This window comes from Pongo abelii, chromosome 17 (genome assembly GCF_028885655.2).
Source record: "Pongo abelii isolate AG06213 chromosome 17, NHGRI_mPonAbe1-v2.0_pri, whole genome shotgun sequence".
NCBI classification, from domain to species: domain Eukaryota; kingdom Metazoa; phylum Chordata; class Mammalia; order Primates; family Hominidae; genus Pongo; species Pongo abelii.
Genome location: NC_072002.2, coordinates 69,581,148 through 69,594,498, shown reverse-complemented (window position 1 = coordinate 69,594,498; position 13,351 = coordinate 69,581,148). Strand labels below are relative to the sequence as shown.

At 37.3% G+C, this 13,351-nt stretch overlaps 1 protein-coding gene across 2 annotated transcripts in view; it reads right to left on the bottom strand.

The window, feature by feature from the left end:
• RAB27B (RAB27B, member RAS oncogene family) overlaps positions 1 to 13,351 on the bottom strand; it is a 177,313-nt gene that overhangs the window by 143,779 nt on the left and 20,183 nt on the right. The gene's annotated exons all lie outside the window — the stretch shown is intronic.

The window sequence follows — 13,351 nt, the reverse complement described above, 5'->3', positions numbered from 1 at the left end:
CCATTGACTTACAGGTTCTTTGCTTTTTGAAATATTCTGTGCAATTTTCTATCATTAGACTTATAACATGGTATTATAATTAATCATTCTTCTCTATAACCTGAGTGTCTTGAATTGGGTGAATGTACTCTGCATCCTTAGCACTGAGACAGAGCCTGGCGCTCAAAAAATGAATGAATTTCTTCAGTGAACTCAGTATCTGATGCTTCCACAGTACTTACTAACTTCTGTTGGGTTTACTGTGTCCTTCCTCTGTCTCTGCAACTAGATCATTAACTCTGGGAGAGCTGTCAAAGGCTGGGTCTTTGTTTCTTTAGTGTTAGCCAAATTGACTGACGATGAATAGGTGTTGTATCAGTGACAATGAAAAGAAAGGCAGAAAAGAAGGAAGGAAGGTCCAATTACTATATAGTTGTTCAGTGCAATTTAAAACTTTAAACATTAAAAATTCAAGTAAAATTTGTAATGTTATCCTTCTCTACTCAAGCAAATAAAAAACAAAGATTCTTAACATTTCAAGATATAGTTACATCTTCACATTGCTGACTGTAAATAGAATATTTGTTTTCTAATATTCTAGCACTGGATCATTATAAGATTCTGAAAATGATCATTAATTTAATTGATAAAAAATGGAAGGAAGCAGTTCCCTTTACAAATATGAATGGACAGAGACATACTAGAGTGACTAGTGAGGAAAGCTGGAACTTCTGTTGTACATAAATATAGCAAGAGTCATTTATCTTTTTAGTTCAAGCACAGAATTGTTGAAATTATGACATTAATTGATGCAAAATCCCAAACATCAATGATGAGCCACTCAATAACAGTAGGTATATTTAAAAGCTTGTCTCTATGGATTTTTAAACAGTAGTTATTTTTGAAAATCCAAAACAAAGAGCACAATTACTAAGAGGTATTAATTGACAGTAAAAAACACAGCTAACATTATTAGAGCTTGAAGCAAAACAAAAAAACAACCAACCCCCCACTCAAATCCAAAGCCTCTATTTTACACTTATGAATATTAGAAAAATGTTATTCCTTTCTTCCTTCTGTATTAGCTCTCCCTATGTCAAGATAAGTCGCTAATAATTGTAGCTTTCTTTGGACTATTTTATCCCACTCAGTAGCTTTTTAAAAATATAACATTATTTTTAGAAATAAAAAAATTGTTTTTCAGTTTTCTTTGGAGGTGGAAGTGAAACACAATCTAGAGAACTCCTCTGCAATCTCTGATAATACAGTTGAGTAGGAGGGTAACTCATTAGGAATTAGCAGATGTTAGCACCTGTCGTAAGGAGTTAGGATCTGTGAGCCAAAACTCCTTTGGCTGAGGATGTACCCCAGCAGGTCTTAGAAACTGAGAGTTAGAGCAAGGGATTTGGGCTGGAAGGAAGTTAAGAGGTCTATTTGAGATTGGTTGCCTTTGGTGAAGTCAAGCTGCCATTGGGGCTCAGAAAATGATTCTCCACAACCTGGCGTTTCAGCATGCTGAGTGCTTTGAAAATGGAAAGACCATAGAAATAAGCCTAAGAACCAAGTTCTCTCTCTGACTTTCCCCTACCTCCCTGTCTCTCAGATCCTCTTTCCAGAATCACTGGGAGGGACTCTTTCTGAAATTTTCTTATCTAAGGAAGATTCTTTGCAAAAGAAATGCAATTGTCTTAAGGCCCCCTCCCTAGAAACCCCATCAAATAACCAGGAAGGATCACACCAAGGAAGAAGAAAAGAGATTGGGAGTCATCACCATGCCCGGACAGTCTTTTCACCTATTCTTCTAAGGGCAACTCCCAGAAGTTACCTGGGCAACTTTACCTGCATAATAAGACAACCCGTGTTCTGCCCCTCACCTTCCATAGTTTGTCCCATCCATCTTCCGCAGAGAATCAGAGAATAGTTTACAAAATGATGTCTGCCTCTTGGGTCTGTACACCTTTCTTCTACGAAGAGCATATGTGAACTTCAACCATTTAGCTCCTCTTTGAGTTTCATACACTGGGTATGGCTTCTGTGTCCACATATGCATTAAAATAAACGCTGTATGCCTTTTTCCCCTATTAATCTGTCTTTTGTCAGTTCATTTTCAGTGAACCTATAAAGGACAGATGGGAAGCTTTCCTTTGACCTCATCACCACTGTTTGTGAAAATGCGATGTCTATGCATCTGTGTCAGAATCACCTGAGTTACTCATTAAACATGCAAATTTGTGCCTCAACCCAGGTTGGGTCTATCTATCTGCATTTTACCAGCCTCCCCAGGGGACTCATAGTCCCACTATAGTCTGAGACCATGTTTTAAGCCATACACAAAATATCTGTAACTACTGCCTTTTTTCACACTCAAGAGGACCACACTGTTTTAGAGAGTTTTAAATCAATGTAAACTTAAGTGATTCATTTGGAAATGGTTGTATTTTATTAATAAGAAATTATTTGTGACATATATCATAGTGAATCCCAGTGTGTTAAGGCATAGAAGTGAGAACTGCTGTGAGGTTCTGGGAGAATCTGTCTCATCAAATTCCGACAATAATCATTCTGACTTCTACAGAGCACTCCAAAGTCCCTTTAGTGCTTATATCTTTATCACACCATCCTCACAGGAAATGTGTAATTCTTAAGAGAACTCAGATGATTTTGTAGATATAATTAAATATTATAATTTTAAATAGAATAGGATCAACCACTGAGAAAATCTTGTTTTTGTTTTGTTTTTTGTTTATGAGACAGGGTCTCACTCTATTGCCCAGGCTGGAGTGCAGTGGCACCATCTCAGCTCACTGCAACCTTCACCTCCCTGGGCTCAAGTCATCCTCCCACCTTAGCCTCCCAGGTAGTTGGGACAACAGCAACATCACCAAGCATGGCGAATTTTTGTATTTTTTGTAAAGATGAGGTTTTACTATGTTGTCCAGGCTGGTCTCGAACTCCTGGGTTCAAGTGACCTGCCTTCCTTGGTCTCCCAAAGTACTGGGACTATAGGCAGGAGCCACCATGCCCAGCCAAGAAACATTTAATAAAGTCTTTATGCACAAAATCTTCATGAGAATATAAAATACTCAAGCTGCAAAGTTCTAATTACACAATTTAATAACTAACATTGGCTCCGAAACCCATGCATATTTTGGAATATCATAATTATTTGGTAGGCAAAGTATGAGAAGCAAAAGAATTTAAATGAACTCATATACATGCAGGTGGGCACATACATACAAACACATGTGCGCTGAAATGTCAAGACCTATTATTCAGATTTTGTTTAAAAGTCTTCTCACATTCCTCAGACTGAATTACCCATTGTGGTCATTCATTAAGCATCACCAGCCATCTTTCTCAATTTACAATTCATATCCATGGCAAAATGGCATTGGTATTACCCAGGTTTTTATTTTTGTTTAAATCTATTTAAGACTAAAACAAAACGATGTATTAAAAGGACTTTGCTAGTTTATCCACGTCATTTGGAAGTAGGCCATAGATATTAACAATCACTATTATATTAACTAGTATTCTTCTATAAGGTAATATGGAGAGTGAGACATTGGGCTGGCAAATTTTCATCACCAGGAGGGGACAGAAAATTTATGCAAGATAGAGTTCTTCTTTCACAAGCAAAAATGAAGGCAGTTGAGGAGAAACTTGAGGCTATATAGGATTGGAGATTGTGGGGAGGAGGTGCTGCTCTATGGAGAGTAGGCTGGGGTATAACAAAGCCAAACATAAAAATCCTGTCTTGGTCTTGCCTGGCAAAACTTTACAAAAGAATCCGAAGCAGATACAGATTTTTTAGATACATGGAGACTGATTTTATTTTACTTACAGGGAAACATTAAATCTCTGTACTGTTTTTCTTCACTATCAGGAAGCATATTCTCACTATAGCCCCTCAGCCAGAATTCTTAGATAAAGGTTGGTTTGTGTTATATAATTTAGTATGTTACTTGAGGCAAAATAATTATGAAATGCAAGTGTACAAAAAGTGAATTGTGGATCGAGTATAATAAGAAATCTTATGCATTAAGTACTTAACACATGCCAGCCATTTTGCTAAGTGCTTTACATATACTGATTGTGTTTCCATCATAATTCTGTGATGAAGGCACTATTATTCTCTCAATTTTTTGGATGACAAAACAGAGGCTAATTAAAGTAAAGAAGGACAGCAGGTAGGTACTAGAGCCAGAATCTGCATCAAAGCTGATTTATTCCACTCTCTCTATCTTAATAGTAAGCTTGAATGCCTCCAAAGACGAAAAGAGTGTTAACTACATAAAAACAATTAGTTGTAAGATTCTTATATCTACAAGCATCTGTGATCTGTATAAAACAGGGTCAAATTTGTTTTTCAAAAACCCTTGCAATATTTCAGGAACCTTTTCATGGAATAAAGTATGACCTGTGTAGCAATACTTCAAAATAAGTCTTTAAAGATTATTGACACCACTGAGGGATCAGGTCTTACCACAAATCCTCCCAATAGCAGTTACATTCTTATCATCCAGAAACCAAAGTCAACCTCCTGATTTTTGTCTCATCCGATTGGCAATTAGGAGTCTTACCTCATACCTGAGATCTAACTTATGGATATTCTTGCCATCTGATGACACTGGCATAATCTTCAAGTTTTTCTTCAGTTGTGGACTATTTCATTTTTAGAGGGAATCCCTACTAATTTCAGTCTTCTCAAACAAAGACTAAAACTTGTCAGTGGACCTCCTTGTCCACCTGCATCTCCTTGAAGCTTCATCTCACATATCAATATCTTGTGGCACGCTTCACCCATATAGAGTGAGACCGCCTCCCTTCTCAGTTTTCATAGCATCCTGCACATCTGTATCCTGTGATTGGCATCGCTGTATATTAGTTGCTATTTCATCAACCAGACTGCAGTATCCATCTTTGTATCTATTTATCTTGGCCAGCAGGGTAGCTAATAAATATTTATAAATACCTATATTTATTTTATTAAATATTATAAATAATAACATATAATATATATAATAATAAATATACATATTTATTAAATATTTATAAATACTTATAAATATTTAATACTTATAAATAAATATTTAATTATTTATTTATTAAATAAGTATTTAATAAATACTTATAAATAAATATTTATAAATACTTATATTTATAAATATTTATGAATACATATCCCAATAAATATTTATAAATACTGATTGACAGTGTGAATGCTTCTAATGACGCTTTTAAATTTTTTTTTTGCTTTTATTATTATTAATGTTTTTAGAAGCTGATGGTTATTTTCCATCAAGCTTATTTCCATCTTGCTTATTTCCATCAAGCTTATTTCCATCTGCGGAAGAACTGCTTAAGACCTCTCAGTGGTTGTTCCTACCCATCTGGTAGCCTAAGCAATCAAGTTGCAGACCAGGCTTCTGTGGCAGGCCAAGAGCTCCAGTCTTGAGTAGGAAACTGCTGAGTGGGCCCAGGGGTATCTGCAGGCTGAATAGCAGTGAACTCAAGATATGCAGCAGTCCAGTTACCCTGAAATTCCTCCAGGGAATTTCAGCCACAACCTGCTCTTCCTAAGATATGCAGCAGTCCAGTTAGCCTGAAATTCCTCCTGGGAATTTCAGCCACAACCTGCTCTTCCTATTCAATCTCTTCAGGATCCCTGTAGAAGTAGAGATGAGGCATGACCTCCCATGGGCATTCATGGGAGATGATGCCATGCTTATGCAGAACTTCCCAGGCTGGCATCCACCATGTCAGGCCCACTGAGGGGCCTCTCTTGGTGTTACATGGGATGGCAATGTCCACATAGCAAAAAGGAGAATCTGTGTGACCCAGAGCAATGGTAGGCAGGTTAGTGTAAGATGCCTATGTGAGAGGCTGGGATCAGTAACCACCAGCAGACACAGCTCCTGGAAGGCTGCCTGGATCTGGTGCAGGAAGGTTCCAGGAGCAAAGTGGCCAGCAATAGGAGTGACTCAAGTGGTAGCAGCAAACTTCAGCAAAGCCCACTTGCCAGTGTTCCTGGAGAATATGACACTGACATCAACAGGGCTTTCAACAGTGATGATGGCATGAGCCACCAGCAGAAGCTTCTCCCAGGTCCTCTTCAGATTTAGGATGCAGATGCCATCACTTTTCCTTTTACAGATGTATTGTTCCACTTGGAAGTCAAGCTTGGTGCCACCCAAGTGAGTTCCTGCTGTAAGAAACTTGAGGACATCCTCCTGTTTCATGTTGAGGACATCACAGGCTCTGGCCATTGTAAAAGTTTCCCTTTAAGTTCTGAGAGGAATTCAGAATAATGTCATAGGGACCCTCTCTGGGTAACATGGAAAGGTTACTATTATTTTTAATTGACACATAATTATTGTACATAATTATGGGGTATATTGTGATAGTTCAATACATGTATACAATGTATACGTAATGATTAAATAAGAATAATTATCGTATCCATTACCCCAAACATTTGTCATTTGTGTGTGTGTGATAAAAAGAACATTTTCTGAAATATTTTTCTTCCTCAGATAGCCTTGGGCCTGACCCTCTCTACATTCTCCTTCAAAAAGAAACAAGCTGTTGGGTCTAGATTGCTAATGATGAAATATAGTCACCTATTGTCTAAGCCTCAAAATGCTAGAATATCAGTATAGCCCAAATCTTAAAGGAAAATAAAAACAGGTTTTTATTTTCTCTTAGAAGATTTCTTTATCGCATTTTGAAATAAAAATAAATAACTAAAACTTTGCCCTAAAATGAGACAGGAAAGGTAGAAGAAATATTAAAGATCCAAATCTGCTAATCATTTTGTCTGGGTCCAATATGAGCTACCTAAGAGATACACAAGTAGCCATGGCTCACACACTTTCCAATGAATAAAATCAATCTATCTTCTTGATATAACATTTATTCACTGTTTATTTTAATAAGTTAGTACAATGGTAAAAAGCACAGATTCGGGCAAATTGCTTGGCCCAAATTATCTTGAGGGATGATTGCTGGATATAAATTACATCTGAATAACTCCTCTAGGCACTGGTTTTCACCACTAACATCTCTTGTCTGGACTGTGATGTGATATCTCTGTAACTGGTCTGTGCTTCTCCCTAGCTCCCTTACAGTCAATTTCCTAAGAGCCCTCTAGTGAACCATTAACATGTGACAGCACATGTCTCTTATTTGTCCCACTTCTTCAAGGGTTTCTCATCTCACTGGGCATAAAGGCCACAGTTCTATCAAGGATCTATGAGCTGATTCGCTCTGTCCACTCTGGCTCTTTGTTGTGTATCTGATCTCACCTCCTACTACTCTCCTCTCTTCCTCTTTATTCTAGCCATATTTACCTTCTTGCTCTTCCTGGAATGTGACAAACACACTGCTATGCAAGGACCAGGCATCCACCAGTCATCATTCCCTCTGCCTTAGGTGCTCTTTCCCGCATTTATTGTCTGAATGGCTCATTCCCTCACTGAGCTCAGGACTCTGCCTAAGTTCCACATGGACTAAGTTTTCTTCCCTCATGATTCAATGGAAATCAGCTCCTACTCTCTCAGCCCTTGATCTTCATTAATTATTCACATCTGACATATTATAGATGCATTTCCATATTTGCATTGTACTGTCTGGAGCTCCAAGATAACAGGAACTCTATTATCAGCCCCTAGAAGAGGATCTGATTCATAGTAGGAACTCAATCAATATGGGCTGAATGAATAATAGAATACCGCCACAAAAAGAGCTTCTAATTCAGTTATGCTAATATAGTGACATAAAATGCTGAAAATTACAATGACACAAAATGTTGAAAACTACAGTATGTAAAAGCTAAATAGCACAATAGCTGAATGAGATGCTGCAGAGTAGTGTGGAATTAAGGACCAGATACACAATCATTGGCTTAGGCAATAAGAGTGGGTGTCCAAGAATGCTTGAGATTATGTTATACAGGACCAGGAAGAAAAGTGATTTTCTCTGTTTCCATCTAGGCTGAAAATCTTGTTCCAAATTGGAAGACAAACTTCTGAGGATTGCCAGCAACTTCTGCAGGCTTCCAAAAGTAGTACATGGTCTGGTCATCCTGCCAAAAGCTGACCTCACAGGGTGAGTTGACATAGATGAAAAATTTGCAAGGCTTTCCTGCACACTTTAGGAGGCATGAGCCCTATTATCAAGGTCCTGGGATATGGCCAACATCCACAGAGGAAAGCACAGTGTTATGCAACTGGAAGCTTTTGGTCTTCATATGCAAGTGGGCAGCATCCTCCTTGTGGTTAGACTCCAGGGATTTGCTGTTTTCTGTCTCACAGTCTAGAAACATAGAAAATCTGGAAGCCAGACTGCCTTACACCTACCACTCAGCTGTCTTCAGGGCACTTGTTCTCATAATTATTTGCTTTATACTCAGAAAATGCAAATAAACTTGATTATTAGCAGAGGCAAAACACAGAAATGAAGGCCAATCTATTGCAGACATAGCAAATGTATTCTTAGTAAATAAATTACGAATGGTTTAAATGACCTTATACTTTATAATATTTGTATCACTGACCCCAACTTCCTCCTGCCTTCCATTCTGATAGATTGAAGTAATATCATATACATGTACTTTTAGGTTTTTGAAAAACAAGCTAGGGTGCTTATAAACTCAGAAAGATGAAACTGCTTCCAGGCAATTTAATCATCAAATAAACTGCATGTACGATAATGACTTCAACACTGTGTTCCACCTACCATTATGACTGCCAGAAAAGTCTCTCCTGTAAGTTTCCTGAAGGACAGTGTTACAAGAGGCTTACAGTTTCCTCCAGGGTGATAATTAAGTCATTTTGCAAACAATTGCCTTAAAGGCTTTCTCCTGGTCATTTGTCCTAATCAGAAAAATAAGACTGCTTTAGATTCTCTTTCTCTTTCAAACTTTGCATATGAAAACATTCACTCCTCTATGAAAAGGTGCATTAACTTTTACGCTGAAATATACTTTTATTTGTAGCACAAGCCTTTAGGCTAAAACAAACCCCTTAAGACTGATTTTGCCAGAAGGTAGAATGTCAGAATCCTCAGAGCTTGTTTTCACAAGTATTTAACTCTAGACTATGTATTCAGATATTATAGAGGCCTTGACTTCTTACCTACTGCCACCTTCTGTCTCTAGGCAAAAGGAGAACTCAGCCATTGCCAGGAGGTAGGTCACTTTTTACTTAAAGAAAGCTTAGAGGCCAGGTACAGTGGTTCACCCATGTAATCCCAGCACTTTGGGAAATGGAGGTGGGTGGACTGCTTGAGCCCAGAGTTCAAGACCAGCCTGGGCAACATGGCGAGACCCTCTACAAAAAATACAAACAAACAAACAAAAAATTAGCTAGGCATGGTGGTGCATGCCTGTAGTCCCAGCCACTTGGGAGGCTGGGGTGGGAGGATGGCTTGAGCCCAAGAGTCAGAGGTTGCAGTGAGCTGAGATTGTACCACTGCACTCCAATCTGTGCAACACAGCGAGGCCCTGTCTCAAAAAAAGAAGAAAAATTAGCGTAGAGTTCTTGGTTCAGCAGCACAGTACATAAGATTGGAATGATTCTTAGTAGCTTCTGATGGCCGCTATATTTCTTAAAAGCCAGATGCACAACAGTGAGCTTAGTATACTAACTTTTGTGTGACAAAAGGGAGGAAAGAATGTATATCCATCTTTGACTGTATTGGCAAATGGAAACACTGAATAGGTAATAAACTTCTTTAGCTTTAAGGAACAGGGCTGTGGGTGACATGGTGGGATGGGCAGAGGAATGTAGGTGAGTGTTCTAATGTCGTCCTTTTGTATTTTTCAAGTTTTGATTTACTAATTCAAAATTTAAAGGGTCTCATAGGAAGATATGGTCTTAGTAACATTTAACTGTATTTCACCTTATCTTTGAAAATTATTGTGATACCACTTGCCTCTTAGGTTTTGTATGCCAGGGATACTATTTAGTATCCATGACTTCCAGAATAAATGCTTCTTATGAAAGTAGGTTATTAGATTATCATCATGACCAAAAACCTAGGTAGAGTTTATTGACAATAAAGACCAAGTTTTCGTCTTGTCATATGTTTTCATCAATTTCTCAGCCTCCTTTCTTCTGTTAATAAAAATGCACCAGCAGTAAAATCTCATTTTATTCTTTTTATTATCTATCTATCTATCTATCTATCATCTATCTATCTGTATCTATCTATATCTATCTATCTATCTATTTATCTATCTATCTATCATCTCTCTATGTCTATCTATCTATCACTTAGTGAGAGCCTGCTATATACTGGCTTATATATCCCAAGCTTTACATTTTACAAATGAAGGAAACTGTGGCTCAGAACTTTTAAGAGACTTGCCAAAGTTGCTAATCCAGCATGTATACCTAGCTCTAATTAGAAAGCTCTCACTGTGCTAACAGGACCACTTTAGCCACTCCCGGGTCATGATTCTACTTGAGAGAAAGTGATATGTTGACTGGAGACATTCCACTGTCAAGCTGTGGAAACTGAGGCAGGTATCCTATAAATAAAACATTGAAAGAAGGTCCTCATTTCCTTTCTTGTTCCAATATCCAGATGAATTACACTACATTGCTCTCTTTAATAAAAATAGGTTCTGGAAATTTGTGTTGGAAAAAAATGGTCTGAATACTAAAGTGTTTATTCAACGTAAGGATAGCAAGAATGACATCATTTCCTTCATATCCCTGAGGCTCTATAAGTGTTTCTATTTAGACATCTAAGGGGTTAGGAGGACAAAGTCTGAAAATTGTTTCATTATCTGGGGGATTATCTAATAGAAAGTATAAGATACAATCATTCTTATAGGAAGATCCTTAATATTACTGCTTATCCAGAATCAATCAAGTAACTGAATTTTAATAATTGTAGCCATAAGATAAATTCTTCCTCCGTGAACTTGTTACCAGACCATGAACAAACCATAAAAGACAATAATAGGTAAGTGGAACTATATCAAATTAAGCTGTTATGAAAATAATGAGACAAGCTGCAGAATGAGAGAAGAACATATTTGCAATACATATATCTTACAAGCAATTTGTATCCAGAATATATAGATAACTCTTACACATCTACATGGGCAAATGATTTGAGTAGACATTTCTCAAAAGAAGATATATGAATGTCTAATAAGCTCACATAAAGATGCTCAATACCATTAGGGCTTTGAAGAAATGCAAATTAATCACAATGAGATACCATTACATACCCACTAGAAGGGTTAAACTTAAAAATGTTAAGAATATGAAATGCTGATGAGAATGTGGAGAAACTATTTGTACTGGAGAAAGTAAAATGCAACAATCACTTTGGAATAAAATTTGGCAGCTTCTTACAAAGCTAAATGTACACTTAGCATGTGGCTCAGCCATTCCACTCTTAGGTATTCACCAAGAGAAATAAAAATATGCCACACAAAGATTTGAAGATCAAAGGTCATAGCAACTTTATTCATAGTAGCCAAAAAAAAAGAAAAAAAGAAAGAAAGAATTTAAGTGTACATCAACAGGAGAATGGATTTTAAAAAGGCAGTGTTTCTTTTTTTTTTTTTTTTTTTTTTTTTTTTTGAGATGGAGTTTCACTCTTGTTGCCCAGGCTGGAGTACAATGGCACGATCTCAGCTCACTGTAACCTCCGCCTCCCAGGTTCAAGCAATTCTTATGCCTCAGCATCCCAAGTAGATGGCATTACAGGTACCCACCACCACACCTGGCTAACTTTTTGTATTTTTAGTAGAGACGGGGTTTCACCATGTTGGCCAGGCTGGTCTTGAACTCCTGACCTCAGGTGATCCACCCGCCTCAGCTTCCCAAAGTGTTGGGATTACAGGCATGAGCCACCTCACCCGGCCAAAAGGTAGTATTTCTATATGGTGGAATACTATTGAGTACTAATAAATTAAAATTAAACAACACACAGCAAAACTCAAAAACATGACACTGAGTGAAAGCAGACATACACAAAAGAGTACATATTGTATGATGCATTTATATGAAATTCCAGAGAAGGCAAATCAACTTATAGTGACAAATGGCATATTAAAGGCAGCCCAAGGCTAGGGTTGACTGCAAAGAAGCATCAGAGAAATTTGGGGGGTGATAATATTCTCTATCTTGAAGACACCCATGGTTACACAGAGATATACATTTTTCAAGACTCATTGACTTGTACAATTAAAATAATGAGGCTTATTTTAGGTAAAGTATATTACAACAAAATTGTTTCATGAAAAACATTCAGGTAAGTTTTGTTCCACAACTAGCAAAAGGTGCAGATTAAATTAAAAAACAGATGAATGTGGTTATGTTCTAAAAAGGGATTTAAGGTAGAGGTATGTTATGGAAAAATCTGATTGCAATGTCTGGGATATGATAGGTGTATTAGTCCATTTTCACACTGCTGTAAAGAACTTCCCTGGGACTGGGTAATTTATAAAGAAAAGCGTTTAATTGACTCACAGTTCTGCATGGGTGGGGAAGCCTCAGGAAACTTACAATCATGGTGGAAGGGGAATCAGGCATGTTTTACATGGCAGCAAGTGAGAGAGACAGCAAGAGAGGAAACCATCACTTAAAAAACCATCAGATCTCACAAGAACTGATTCACTATCACGAGAACAGCATGGGAGAAACCACCCCCATGATCCAGTCACCTCCCACCAGATCCCTCCCTCAATACGTGGGGATTATGGGGATTACAATTTGAGATGAGATTTGGGTGGGGACACAGAGCCCAACCATATCAATGGGTGATCAACAAATATTCATTTCCTTCTCTTTTCCAGTTCTTCTTATGTGGAAAATGTAAGCAATGTATTCAAAGGCAGTCAGCTATAAAATAAATAATGAGAAACACATGCAGAAAGATAAGATTATGACTCAGTGGTTAGTCATCTAAGAACAATCAGAGGTCTGATATAATATGTAGGCTTTTCTCTCTTACAAACCTGTGATTTCTCTTTACCTTCCAAAGTCTGGCATCTCTCATTTTTTATTGTACCCATTCGGCAGGTAGCATATATTTTCTACATTAACCATTACATTTTTAAGCACACATTTTTCTTGTTCAACTTTGTCACAAGTTTCTAGAAAGCAAAAAACATGTCTGACACCTCTTTTTATGGCTGATTTGAACCTAGTTGGTGTTCAATAAAAGTTAAACATATTATAAATGATTATATTGCTATTCTTATGTTTGAAAAATCTTGCCTCTTCAATATTATTTAGTCAAATAATTTAGATATGATCACATCCATTTGAAGTGAAAATTTCGTTTATTTAACAGAACAAGTCATTTAAAGATTTCTCCTTTCTCCTGGTATGTTCACATTCATTTT